Source organism: Artibeus jamaicensis, unplaced genomic scaffold (assembly GCF_021234435.1).
Source record: "Artibeus jamaicensis isolate MK-2021 breed Jamaican fruit bat unplaced genomic scaffold, CSHL_Jam_final contig_391, whole genome shotgun sequence".
NCBI lineage: Eukaryota > Metazoa > Chordata > Mammalia > Chiroptera > Phyllostomidae > Artibeus > Artibeus jamaicensis.
The window spans coordinates 19,142,768-19,157,901 of NW_026521814.1; the positions used below are offsets into that span (position 1 = coordinate 19,142,768).

At 36.7% G+C, this 15,134-nt stretch overlaps 1 protein-coding gene across 5 annotated transcripts in view; it reads right to left on the bottom strand.

Annotated features, from left to right (window-relative positions):
* Positions 1-15,134, bottom strand: part of NCKAP1 (NCK associated protein 1) — a 93,933-nt gene that overhangs the window by 62,340 nt on the left and 16,459 nt on the right. The window lies entirely within an intron of this gene.

Sequence of the window (15,134 nt, forward strand, 5' to 3'; positions counted from 1 at the left end):
AGAGACTGCCAGCTGTCAGAGGGGAGGGGTTTGGGTGCTGAGTGGGAAGGGTTAAGAGATTAAGCAAAGGAAAAAAAAAAGAAAGACTCCAGGACCAAACAAAAGTATGGTGATTACCAGAGAGGTGGGGGTGAGGAGAGAAAGAAGAGGGTAAAGGAGGAGTAAATGGTGATGGAAGGAGACTTGACTTTGGGTGGTGAACATAGAATTGCATACTTCAAACCTATATAATTTTATTAATCAATGTCACCACAATAAATTCTATTTAAGAATAAATAAATAAAAAGATCTGTTGCTAAATTTAATCTGCACAACTAATTTTCAAGGTGCATTTTTCATTGTGGTAAAATATACATTAACATAATGTCTAACATTTTAACCACTTCTAAGTGTGCTTAGTTCACACTTAAAAATGCATTCAAATTGCTGTGCAACCATCACCCTCATCTACCTCCAGAACTTTTTTCATCTTCCTAATTAAGGTATATTTTTACCCTCACTTTCCAGACACAGAAACAGACTAGACGAGGATATGAATCAGGGGAAACAAGATTTCAAAATTCAAAACATCCCTTCAATACACTTCAACATTCAAGTTGCCATACACTGACACAAAAGAATTAGGAACAAGCAAAGCTAAAGCGCTTCTGTTTTCAGGAAATAGTTGTATTTAATCCTAACTTTATCAGTTTCACAGAATGAAGCTTTTAAGAACTGCCCTAATTCAATCTCTTCATTTTATATATTAAAGTGCCCTTGTTCAAGTTTACATTGCTGGTCACCTGTTTAGTGAAGGAAAGCAAAGAACAGAAGAGTTTTATATTTTAAAAAACAGAAAGGCAAAAAAAAGTAGAGACCATATCCATGTCCTTTTTTGATAGGACTTGATCCTCCTATCAAAAACTGAGCATATTTCCGCCCTTACAATCTCAGCTGGCATGTGACCTGCTTTAAGCAATAGAAAGCAGAAGAAGAGACACAACTTCAGAGGCCTTAAGGCTTCAGCTTTTGCTCTTTCTGGAGCACTGCTTTAAAGTGCCATGAGTGAAGAGGCATGAGACAGCATATGACAAAGAAAAAGAGGCTCAGCATCCTGTTAACCCAGCTGGGCCCATCCCCAGCCAACCCACCAACTAAATGCAGCTGTTACCTAAGGCTAGTAAGGCCAGCAGAGGAACTGCCCAGTTAAACCACAGAATGACAATGAATAAGCTGTTTTAAGCCCTCTGAGTTTTGGGGTAGTCTATTATGCAGCACTAGGTAACTGCAATAAAGATTAATCTAAAATTCAGTGATACAAATTAAAACAACCTCTATTTCACCACCTGAGCTCATTAACTTACATTAGGAAAAATTTGGAAGTTTAATATTTCCGGTCACAAGATAGTCAAATTAGCACAAACTAATGAAACTAATTTTATCACTAGTACTAGAAAATAATTAATTATATGTCCTAGTATGGTGTGGTTGGTGAGGAGTAACATCTTTGTATAAAAGACATCACACTGTGTTAACGATAACACAACTAACCTAATATAATGGCACCATTTTCATTATAAATGAAAATATAAATGATACTAGTACTTTTACACTAGATTTTAATAGTTAAAAGAAAAAAATCTAGCCCTGGCCAGGTTGCTCAGTTAGTTTGGAGCAGCATCAAGTACACAAAAAGGTCGCAGGTTTGATTCCCTGTCAAGGCACATGCCAGAGTTAGTGGTTCGAACCCACAAATCAGTTCATATAGGAGGCAATCGATCCACGTTTCTCCCTCTCTCTATTCAAATCAATAAACATATCCTCAGGTGAGGATTTTTTTTTAAAGCTTTCTAATATGTGATTACCCTGCTTTCATAACCTGAGTACACAGAAATAATCAAGCTTTTCTTACTGATTAGATGTCATCACTGTAATCAATAATTACAATGTTATTTATGTCAAGATAAACTTGAGTGCTATTGACATGTGCAAGGTAATCTGCCAACATTAAAAAGTCCTTGCCAGCTGACTTTTTAATTTTTAAGTTTCTCTTACTCTGTCTATTATCACTTGGTCCTGAGAGTATCTTTTAATGTACAGTATGTTAGAAAATACTCTTTTTACAATTTTGCCTTAGTAAACTCAACAAGCTTGAGCATAGCTGAGAATCAAAAACCTTATTTCTGAATAAACTGTTTTTTCTAAAATGCCATTTCTGGTTGCTCAATACCACTTGTTTTGACATCTTTATGGATACAGTTTGCATACCATAAAAATCACCCATCATAAATGAACAATTAAATATTTTTTGTAAATTTATAGAATTGTACAATCGCCAACCGAATCCAGTTTTAGAACATTTCCATTATCCCAAAAAGTTCCTGTGTGCCTATTTACAGTTAATCCCATTCTTACCCCCACCCCCAAACAACTACTAATCTGTTTTCCATCTCAGTAAGTTTCCTTTTCCTAGACACATCCCATAAAATGGAATCATACGAAGTACACTTTTTTGCACCTGGCTTTTTTCACTTAGCCTAATGTTTCTGGAGTTCATCGATGATATCATATGTTTAGTAGTTTGTTCCTTTGAACTGCTGAATAGTATTTTGTTATATAAACAGACTACATTTTATGTACTTATCCATCAGCTGTTGGTCATTTAAATTGCTTCCAGTTTTAGGCCATTATGCATAATGAAAGCTGCTATCAACATACTTTCATGCGGACATGCACTATCATTTTACCTGGGAAATTCCTAGTACTTAGGTATTATTCAAAGATGTAAATAAGATGAAAAGTAACCCATACATAAACATTGTAAGAGAAGCCGGGGGTAAAACTATGAATAAAACTCTGACCTGCCCCTAAAGAAGCATATAGTCTAGTGACCATTGCATAAGTAGATATACAGTAAACTCACTTTTTTTTATAAATGTCCAGTTTTAAAAGCTGATAACACCACAACTAACTTCTATATTCAAGGTTCAAAGATGGTGAAAAACTACGATTAATTACCACATGCCTGTCAAGACAAAGACCTTCACCAACTGGTAATAACATGAAAGATGTTTAAAAAGCACAATAGTATGGGAAAGATAGTAACAAAGGTAGTACTTCCTCCTCCTCTCAGCAAAAAAAAGGAGACACAGAGGGGTGTTTTGCAGACATGATCAAATGTAAAAACACAAAATACACTGTCCAAAAACTGCTGGCAACACAATACACTGTAGAGTACTGGTTGTTCAGCCCTGTGATAACCTTGCTGACTGGGAGCTGCTGACCAGGAGCTTCAGCTCACTGTCAGTGTCCAGCATCACAAGAGTGTCTTATCATGTATCACTAGCCCAGGAAAAGATCAACATTCAAAATTACAAGTATGGTTTCTAACAAATGCATATTGCTTTCATACCACTGTCAAGTAGAAAAATCATCAGTCAAATCATTGTAAGGATAATCTGTATACAACTGACTATTCAGTGCCCCACTCAGATTTCTAGTACACCTCTTATCTAGTTACCCAAACCCAAACCTGTTCTTGCTTCCTTACCCCTGTAAATCTTTGTATTTGTTCAAGCCAAAGATCTTAGAATCTTATTTCTCCAAATGACCTCATTTCCTCTTATCTTCAAACATCTGCCCTAATGCCTCCTCCTCAGTAGGGCCTTCCCTGGGCATCTTAATAAATGAGCATCCCCCCACTATTATACTTGTTCATTTACTCTGCTTTATTTTTCTTAAAACTCACCTGTGTTTCAATTATTTTTTATGGTCTATCTGTCCAGCAGAAGGTAAGCTCTGTAAGAGTAATGACTTTATCTGTTTATTCACTGCTGGATCCCCATTCCCAGAATAGGTAGTCTCATAAAAGGCATTCAGTAAATGTTTTAAATAAAAAACTGAATGATAAGTAGACAAGACTATGGAAACATACATGCAGCAATTTACCTAATGTGAAAGGGTTAGAAAAGGCTGCCCTGAAATAATGATATCTAAGTATAGACCTAAAGGCAAGTACAAGTTAGCCTAGAGAAAGAATATGGGGAGGAAAGATTGTTCCAGATACTAAAACAGCATAAAGGGCCCCAAGGCAAAAGAAAGCAGCCATGGCTATTTGTGCCAAGAAAGTATATAATTCTCTCCCAAAATAAAATACTCCTTAAAAAAGGCAATTAAAAATATTTATTTCCCCATCCTCTATGTATGTTCTATCCTACCCTAGACAATGAGAACTCAGACAAGTGTATTGTCCTATATATATATGTATTATTGTCCTCAAAAAATGGATTTATTTAAAACATTTTTAGCCAAAATTAGTGCTAAGAAGAATTTTCTTAAAAAGTGTTTTTCAAATCTATTATTTACTCCATTGCAGTTTTTTTTCCTGTCTTTTATTTTGGGTCTTGGCAAATAATTTTTGATCATCAAAATAAAAAGTTTCTGCATGGCTAAATAAAACATCAGCAAAATGAAAAGGGGACCAACCACATGAGAAAAATATATTTGCAAATGATACTTGGGACAAGGGTTTGATCTCCAAAATATATAAAGAACTCATACAACCCAACACCAGAAAGACAAACAATCCAATTAAAAAACAGGCAGAGGACCTGTACAGACACTTCTCCAAGGACACACAGAGGGCCCAGAGGGTGCTCAGCATCACTAACCATCAGAGAGATGCAAATTAAAACCACAATGAGACATCACTTCACACCAGTCAGAACAGCCATCATAAAGAAATCAACAAACAAGAAGTGCTGGCAAGGTTGTGGAGAAAAGGGAACCCTAGTGCATGGTTGGTGTAAATGGAGACTGGTGTACCTACCTACGGTGAAAAGCAGTATGGAATTTCCTCATTAAACTAAAAGTGGAACTGCCTTTTGACCCAGCAATTCCACTGCTGGGATTATACTCTAAGAATCCTGAAACACCAATCCAAAAGAACCTATGCACCCCATCATAGCAGTACAATTTATAATAGCCAAATGCTGGAAACAGCCTAAGGGCCCATCAGTAAACGAGTGGATCAAGAAACTGTGGTACATTTAAACAGTGTAATAAATACTACGCAGCAGAAAGAAGAAGCTCCTACCCTTCACGACAGCATGGATAGATCTGGAGAACATTATGCTAAGTGAAGTGAAGTAAGTCAGGCAGTGAAGTACAAATACCATATGATCTCCCCTATAAGTGAAAGCTAATCAATAAAATAAATCCCTATAAGTGAAAGCTGACCAATAAAACAAACAAGCAACCAAAGACATGGAAATAAAGAATGAACTGACGGTAACCAGAGGGGAAGGATAAAGGGGGGAAAGGGGAAGGGTCATCAAGGAACATGTATAAAAGACATACGGACAAAGCCAAAGAGGGGTAGGATCGAAAGTGGGAGGTGGGGCCCTGGCTGGTGTAGCTCAGTGGATTGAGCACGAGCCTGGGACCCAAACAACCACGGTTCGATTCCCAGTCAGGGCACATGCCTGGGTTCCAGGCTAGTTACCAGCAAGGGACACACGGGAGGCAACCATACATTGATATTTCTCTCCCTCTCTCCTTCCTTTCCCCTCTAAAGATAAATATAGTATTAAAAAAAAGTGGGAGTGGGGATGGGTGGGACAGGGGGAAGTGGTGGGGAAAAAATGGAGACAACTGTACTTGAATAAAAAAAAAAGCAAAAAACCCGCAACAACTTTTGATCTAATAAGAGGTAAGACCGAATCTCCTGTGAAAAATAAGATAGTATGCTAAAAGGGTACCAAGTCAAAGTGGCTAAAAGCCCCTTCAAAGAAATTACCCCCCCCAATATATATATAATAAATATACATTTATATATTTATACATCTTTTATTATGTTTATGAATATGAGTTATATTAATATGATCACATACACATACAAATATAAGATCATATATAGAGAATCATATATCTATATATATATAGATCAACATCTTGATCAATGTATTGGTAACACCTCTTGCTACTGTAAAAGGTATCACAATCACCATTTCAACCAAAGGGATTAGTCACAACTGTTTGAAATATAGCTAGAGGCAAGATGTAACTTCAGCAAATTTGAAAAAAAAGGAAAGATGAATGCGAATGCCAGGAATGCATCTCCTGGGGGCTATGCTGTGAAACCCCAGTATAATGCTCACTGGCAGACTCTGCGGGAAAACAGAAAACATCCATAAGCTGAAATGGTTATGATTATAGTTTTGTTTAGTTAAAAATACAGTAAAACTTAGCATAATATTCACCAGTTTCAAAAGACACACACCATGTGATCTCACTTAAAAGAAGAATCTAATGAACAAAATAAACTAATGAGCAAAATAGAATCAGAGACAATGGCAACACGGAACAGACTGACCGCGGCCAGAGGGGAGGCGGAGGGATAACGGTTGAAAGAAGGAAAGGGACTAATCAAAGAACATGTATGAATGACCCATGGAAGGCAGTGTGGAGACTGACTGTGAGAGTGGGGGATGGACTGGGTGGAGGAAGGCAAAGGGTTGGAAAAACAGGGACAACCGTAACCGAGTAACAATAAACAAACAAAAAAGAATAGTCAAACTTCAGTTCCCGTATGTCTTGGTTCTCAACCAAATGGCTCATGGAGAAAATGTCTCAGCTGTGTAAGGTCTCAATTCTTGACCCAACAACCTTTCAAACCGATAACCGGTAATGAACAGTCAGTCAGTCACGATGAATAGTCAGTAGCAATGAACAGTCAGTCACATGTCTCTCAGGCAATAAGGAAATTCAATTTTCAAACAAATCGCCTCTTAACAGTTTTCCAGAGCAAGGTAAGTTTGAGAACTGAGGTTCCATTATATATAGAAGATTCACAAAATTATCTGATTTTAAAAGAGATTTTTTGCAATCATATAAAGCAAAGAATGAAGAAAGCTGAAAAATACATTTATACATAAATTCTGTACACAATTTCAGCAGATTCCCAAACTCAATGATGTCCCAGAGTGAAAGCTATCCATCAGGCTTACCCAAACTGTCCTGAGGAGAATTAGAAGACAAGGTAATACGATAGTTGATGCCAGAAAAAAAATTTTATACAAAGATGGTATAATTATTAAGCTGGATAAATTTAAGAATTCTACAAAGGCACATAACTGTACAGTAAGTCCTAACTTACCGTGGTCAATAGGTTCTGTGATTTTAAGCAAACTGATATGTAACAAAACCAATTTACCACAGGCTAATTAATTAACATAAACAAGAATTTAGTTCCTAAGGCATTTCATCAACATTGTAACAAAATGACATTGAAGGAAGGACCTGCTGTGATTCTAGAAAATTATGTTGTACCTATGAAACAATTTTAACCACAAAAAATTCTAGAAGAATTCATTTCTCTGTAATATATTATAGTATAAATTTATTTATAAACATATAAATCTATTTTTTGCACTTATAAGAAAGTTCAAAGTGTGACAATGAAGTAATAACAACAAACACTCATATCTTTATTCTTATTATTAGAAGGAATAATTAAAATAGTTTTTTTATTTTTAGAATCAGCATATAATTCAATCTCAGAACATTTATGATTACAAAACCAAAAGATATCAGTAACAATCTTGACAACATAAAAGTATAAATTACCAGGAGTGAGGATATAAAAAAAGAACTTTATTTCTTAAAAGTTTTTAAATGAAGTAACCAATGATCCAAAAATATTAACAACAGCAACAAAAAAGCCAGCATCAGGAAAAGGGGACAGGGTAATGGGAAGAAATTTAATGAGCTAAATCCTCATTTTCTATAGCAAAGAATAGATACTGTTTAAAGTTGGTAAACAAATATATATTCATGATAATAAAAGTATAGTCCTTACAGTTCTGGAGATAACCTCCAGAAATACTAAAAATACAAAGTTCTCTCCAAGGAACATGACTAGGGTAGGAAAGAGTGGTTAGGAGATACACTCACTTTGCATCCTAAATTATTTGATTCACTACCATGTATTCATGTTATTCTGGGAAAAATTAAAAAGAAAGAAAAATTTAAACCATATCAGGTAGGGTCATTAATGCTGATACAATTCCCTGCCAGCGTGTGACCTATTTCAAATACTTTTTAAACACATCAAAAAAGGATAACATTATCTTCTAGTGAGGGGTTCATTCCTTTATTTATTGTTTATTCAAGCTTGAATTAAAGACTGTTACATGTAGAAGAGTAACTGATTGATGATGATAACTTTTTTAAAGGAATATTGACACGTCAGTTCTCACTGTATAAAAATTCTTTGAATTTTGGCAAGTTTAATAGAGCAAGACCATATATTTCTTTAAATTTCCATTGGAGAAGGGTGGGGGGGTGTATGTATGCAGGGGTGGGCAAAAGTAGGTTAACAGTCATGAGTCCATGAAACAGTTTGATCCTGTGTTATTTATTAATTACTGTATTATTTTCCATATGAACTGTAAACCTACATTTGCCCACTGTGTTGTGTGTGTGTAAAGATATATAGATATCTATATATACACAAACTCCCTGTCACATAATTTTACAAGATGAATCCTTTCAAAAAAGAAGTATTATTTGCTGGCCTACAATATCCTAGATAACAAGGAATCAAAGATGAGTGCATAGTCTAGGAAAACAGATGTGACGGATCACAGAGAAAGTTTTGTTGCATTCTATTTCCCCTAGTGGAAGCTGGGGGAAGGGGGAAGGGAGAAGAGAGATGGCAACAGAGGGTAGATTAGGAGGCATGAAAAACAGTTTAGGCCCTGGCTGGTGTAGCTCAGTGGACTGAGTGCTGGCCTTCAAATCCAAGGGTCACTGGTTTGATTACCAGTTGGGGCACTTGCCTGGGTTGCAGGCCGGGCCTCCAGTGGAGGGCGTACAAGAGGCAACCACATATTGATGTTTCTCTCCCATTACTTCTCCCTCCCTTTCCCTCTCTTTAAAAATAAATAAAATCTTTAAAAAAAAAAAAAAGAAAGAAAGAAAACCAGTTTAGGATGTCACAGCATTTGTCCCATAAGGAGACACAGACCTGAAGGAGATATATTCAAGAGATATATTAAAGCTGTCAAGCCCTAAATGACCACCCTGACATTTTATAAAAGTCATATGGCTTTCTGATGGCTCAAAGCAGAGAATAAACAAAAAAATAAACAAACAAAAAAACACTAAAATAATGGATAATCATGTGCTCAATATTGGACACCCAATTTGCTACTAGGATGTGGAGCTATCCAAAGGGTAGCTGGAATTCAGATCTAGAAGACACACAATAACATATTACTTAATTGAAACCATGGAAGTCAATGTTTTCATACAAATATACTGGCGGGGAAGGGGGAAGGTCATGTAAAAATCACAGTTAAAGGGCAGCTAGAATAAAAGCCAGTAAAGTAGATAAAAAAAGTCAGAGAGGTAATATGAATAATGGCTTCCCAGTTTTGCAAAAGCAACTTGTCATACAAATTTACTAAGTCCTCTAGGAGACATTAAACTGCTTTTTGAGATTAGTATTAGCACCATTTTAGAGATAAGAGCAAAGAAGCCTTGAGATGTTAAATGATTTGCCCAAAATCATTTGGCTCAGAAGTGGAAAGACCAGGCCTCAATTTCTGGATTATTGATTCCAAAGTCGATCCTCTTAACCAGTATACAACCACCATATGGCAGCCACGCCACGATAAAGAACGCCCTGTGAGAGACTAACTTGGCAGGTTAGTTTCCTCATCCTTTCCTTCTAACTCCTAACCAAACCACAGTGCGTATGTCAAGGGCCTATCCACAACCATCTCCCATACCACCAACCCACCCCAAATATACATTTGTTTTTAAGAAGCAAGGACTCATTCTTTTTCTATGTTACTTTTAGTAAAGCATTAATGAGAAATATTTGTATAGCTCTATTACATAGTTATTTTTAACTGATAACATAACAAAATGTTTAAAAAGCATTGATAAGCTTGAGTCCTAACATAAATCTAAGACAATGTTTGAGTAAATGAAAGCTAGCTAAGTTAAGGCATATCAAGTTGGTTCATTGACTTGCCAAGCATTTCTTAGGTGCCTCTTATGTGCCAAGCACTAGCAATAAAATTTGGTGTTTAAAAACAGACTCTAACAATATGTCCCTGAACCAACTTTACTGACAATTGTAATAGTTTTAGAGTTGCTTTATTATTTTCTTTCCTTGAGTGACCTTAAATAAAATATAATTTATTATAGTACCTTATAATACTGTGTTCCTTGAGAGAGGAGATAATACCTATAACACAAAATATCCCTGTAAGTTTAAAAATTTAATTTTCAAATTGTTTCAATAACAGCCTGTACCTCAGCCAGAATCCTTAAATTACTCTTAGAAGCATCGGTCTTACTAACAATGTATTCATCCTTATGGAGCTCAGACCTGATTCAACACATACAGGACAGTAATTTATATCATTTTCCCATTACTTTGGGAATCATATCTAAAAATTTATACTAAAATATACAATAAGCAATATCCATAATGTTGTTTTGTGCCAGATATTTTTTTGTTTCAGAAACAACAAGCTACTTTTCCCAGCAAGATGGTAGATTAGGCAAACACAGCTCACCTCCTTGCAAACCCACATCAAAATTAGAACTAAAATAAGGAATCACCATCACTCAGAACTGTCAGAAATTAAGCTAACTGGAAGTCTGACAAGAACAAAAATTAAAGAAATCATATCCATCCAGATTGGTAGGAGAGGCAGAGACACAAAACAGGCTGTTGCCACATCCATCCGTGGTAGATAAAAATTCAGGTGGGATACCTTGGGAACAAGGAGTCCTAGCCCTAAAAGAGGCCCCCCAGCCCAGGCTTCCAGGGCCAGGAAGGTAGTCCTCATAACTTCTGGCTACAAAAACCAACAAGGATTGAGTTGGTAGAAGAAACTTCTGCAGTCCCAAGCAGTTCCCTTTAAGGAATCCACACAGAGACTTACAGATTCACTTCTATCTGAGCTCCAGCATCAGGGTAGCAGTTTGAAAGGCACCAGTGGCATACAGGGAGAACTGAAGTGTCTGGTATCAAGATGGGAGCTGGGGGACAACTTTTTCCCAGAGAAAAAGGAGGGGAAAAGTCATTGTCTCTTTGCTGAGCCCTCCCCACACAGAGCCACAGAGCAGGCAGGTGCCATATCTGAGACTCCATCAACCTTGCCAACACTGTTTGCCCACCCTGGAGATCCCCTGAGACTCCTTCCCACCTAACTGCCATGCTCACCCAAATTGCTAACTATGACTTTACCACATGAATGGTAAACCACATGAATGGTCTTAGCTCATGCCTTACAATTTCCTAAATCCTCAAGCCACAGCAGCCTCAGTAAGTCCCCAGCTCCTGTACTTCATGCTAAGTAGCCCCAGGCCCAGTCCTAGCAGCAGCCAGCCTAGATTCACAGCTTGGCTTCCCCTGGAAACCTCCAAGCCCAGGACAAGTAGCAGCCACTTCAGACTGCTTTATAGCTCAGGCAGGGTGGCCCAGGGCATAACACAGGTGGGGGTTGACCTTGGCCTGTAATACCTGGAAATCCCAGAGTTTGCACATTCAGTGGGCAGCTACAGACTACACTGGAGCAATGCCACCCTGACCCTGATAGCTGATCCTCCATGGAGGGTGGAGGTTGGTGGTCAGTGGTTACAACCAGTCCTTATAGCTGACTAGCCTAGGTAAATACCTCCCACTGACCTGCCAATAGCAATCAAAGCTCAACTACAAGAGGAGGGAATAATAAGCACACGCAAAGGGCACTCCTCTGAGTATCCAGCTTGGGTAATAGGGGAGAGGCTATGCCACTGGACCCTACAGGACACCTACTACATTAAGCCACACTACAAAGAAAATAAGTGATAGAAGCTTAGCTTTGCCTGGGAATCTCTAAGCCTAATACAGAGAAACAAACACAGAGAGGCTGCCAAGATGAGGAGATGAAGAAATATGGCCCAAATGAAAGAACAGATCAAAACTCTGGAAAGAGCACTAAACAAAACGGAGATAAGCAATCTATCTGATGCAGAATTCAGAACACTGGTTATAAGGATTCTCAAAGAATTTAGTGAAGATTTCAACAGCATAAAAAAGACCCAGTTGAAAACAAAGAATACACTAACTAACTGAAATAAAGAAAAATTTACAGGGAAATAGCAGTAAAGTGGATGAATCGAGAATCAATCAATGATTTGGAACATATGGAAGCAAAAAAAAACAACCAATCAGAACAAGAAGAAAAATGATCCAGAAAAACGAGGATAGTGCAAGTAACCTCTGGGACAACTTCAAGCATTCCAACATTCACATTATAGGAGTGCCAGAAAAAGAGAAAATGCAAGAATGGAAATTTGAAAAAATAATGAAAGGAAACTTCCCTAATTTGGTGAAGGAAATAGACATGCAAGTCCAGGAAGCATAGAAAGTCCCAAACAAGATGGATGCAAAGAGGCCCACCCTAAGACACATCATAATTTAAAAAATGCCAAAGGTTAAAGAAAAATAGAGAATCTTAAAGGCAACAAGAAAAAAACAGTCAGTTACCTACAGGGGACTAAATACTCTAAGACTGTCAGTTGATTTCTCAAAAGAAACTTTGAAAGCTAGAAGAGATTGGCAAGAAATAACCAAAGTCATGAAAAGCAGGGAAATCCCTGCTTTTACAGCCAAGATTATTCTACCCAGTAAAGCTATAATGTAGAAGCGAAGGCAGATACAGAGCTTCCCAGATAAGAAACACACTAAAGGAGTTTATCATCACCAAACCATTATTATATGAAATGTTAAAGGGACTTATTTAAGAAAGAGTATCAAAACTACGAACCATAAAATGGCAATAAATACATATCTATCAGCAACTCAAACTAAAAAACTAAGTAACCAAGAAGAACAGAGACAGAATCATGGATATAGAGAGCATTTTGATGGTTGCCAGATGGGAAGGAAGAAATGGGTATAGAGGTAAGAGGATTAAGAAATACAAATAGGTAATTACAGAATAGTCATGGGGATGTAAAATACAGTATAGGAAATGGAGTAGCCAAACAACTTATACATATGACCCATGAACATAAAAATGGGCTGGAGATTACCTAAGGGAGTGAAGGATGCTGGTAGAAGGGGACAAAGGGGTAAAAATTTGGACAATAGCATAATCAGTAAAATATTTTTTAAAAATTAAAATAAATTACAAGCTAGCTTTTAGATGTAAATAGAGGGGGAAATGAAGTTTAAAAAATTTTTTTAAAAAGTTTCATAAAATAGTTTTAACTTACACCTGAACAACAGCTTAAAATGCCTTTTAAAATTTCTTGGGAAAACTATATTTTCTTGTTAATAAAATACAGAGTTCCTTAGCTCAGACTTCCCCTGAAGCCAGAATTGGGAGGCATGAAAGTTTATATCTGGTCACAAAGGGGCCTGAACAAGACAGAACTGACCACAACTGAAAGAAAATTTAACTGTATGGAAGTCAGACAGCCAAGGAGCTGAAAAAGACATCATAATTACATTAGCCAAGATAAAAATGAAGGAGAGAATCCTAGAAGCAGCAAGAGATAGGAGACAGTTACCTACAAAAGAGTTCCCATCAGACTGTCAGCGGATTTCTCAAAAGAGACCTTATAGGCAAGGAGGGGCTGGAAACAACTATTCCAAGTCATGAAAGACAAGGACCTACACCCAAGATTGCTCTATCCAGCAAAGCTTTCATTTGGAATGGAAGGGCAGATAAAGTGCTTCTCAGATAAGGTCAAGTTGAAGGAGTTCATCATCACCAAGCCCTTATATTATGAAATGTTCAAAGGACTTATCTATAAAAAAGAAGATAAACAACATGTATAGTAAAATGACAGCAAACTCACAATTATTAACAACCACAGCTAAGCAAACAACTAGAAGAGGAACAGAACCACAGAAATGGAGATCACAAGGAGGGATAGCAACAAGGGAGTGGGAAGAGGAGAAAGCAGAAAAGGTACAGAGAGTAAGCAGCATAGATGATAGACAGAAACTAGACAGGGAAAGGGCAAGAATAGTATGGGAAATGAAAAAGCTAAAGAACTTAAGACACATGAACATGAACTAAAGGGGGGGACTGTGGGTGGGAGAGGGTGTGCAGGGTGGAGGGGAATGAAGGGGGGGAATGGGAAAATGGGATAACTGTAATAGCATAATCAATAAAATATATTTTAAAAATGTGATATAGCCATATAATATAATATTGTTTGGCAATAAAAATAAATGAAGTACAGATACATGCTACAACTTGAATAACCTTTGAAAACCTTACACTAAGTGAAATAAGCCAGTCAAAAAACCACATCATATGATTTTATTTATATGAAAGTTCCAGAATAGGCATTCAGACAGAAAGTAGATCAGTATTTGCCTAGGGCTAGGGGTTGGCAGGAGTAACTGCTAATGGGTCCAAGCTTTGCGGGGGGCGGGGGGATGAAAATATTCTAAAATTGACTGCGGTATTAGATGCACAATTCTACAGATGTACAAAAAACCCACTGAATTGTACACTTTAAATGGCTGAACTGTATGATATAAATATCTCACTAAAGCTGTTATTGAAAATCAATGTTATGCCACAAGTTGAGAAGGGAAGTAAAATTATTGGGGAAAAAACAGTATTATTATTAACAGTTTGCCTACCAAATCAAGAACAGCAAACATTCCTTATTTACATTTTAACAAAAGTTTTACTGTCATTAAGGTGATTATATATTGAATCAAATCTTGCCAGTTTTCTAAGAAAACACATCATACTCCTGAACTATGTTTACTCTGATGAAAATTTACATATATAGTTCTTAAAAGATTCTGTGAAGAGCTCAGAGATTTTATGAGCCATGAGAAAGTGGTATACTATTTGAAATCAGGAAAACTCTGAAAGTGACTATATTTTAATATACTAAAAAAAAACTTCATTTGAGAAAAGTAATATGGGATAACAAAGATCTTAACACCATCACCTTGTTAGGTTATTAAATTTCAAAAGGGGGTTTCTTCTTAATTATAAAAATGCTAAAGGAACAAATATATTTTAAAACTAACCTTAATTACTAATAACAAATACAAGCTCTATAAAGACTAACATCAAAACAAAGCTACGTTTATGGCTATATGAAAAAACTCC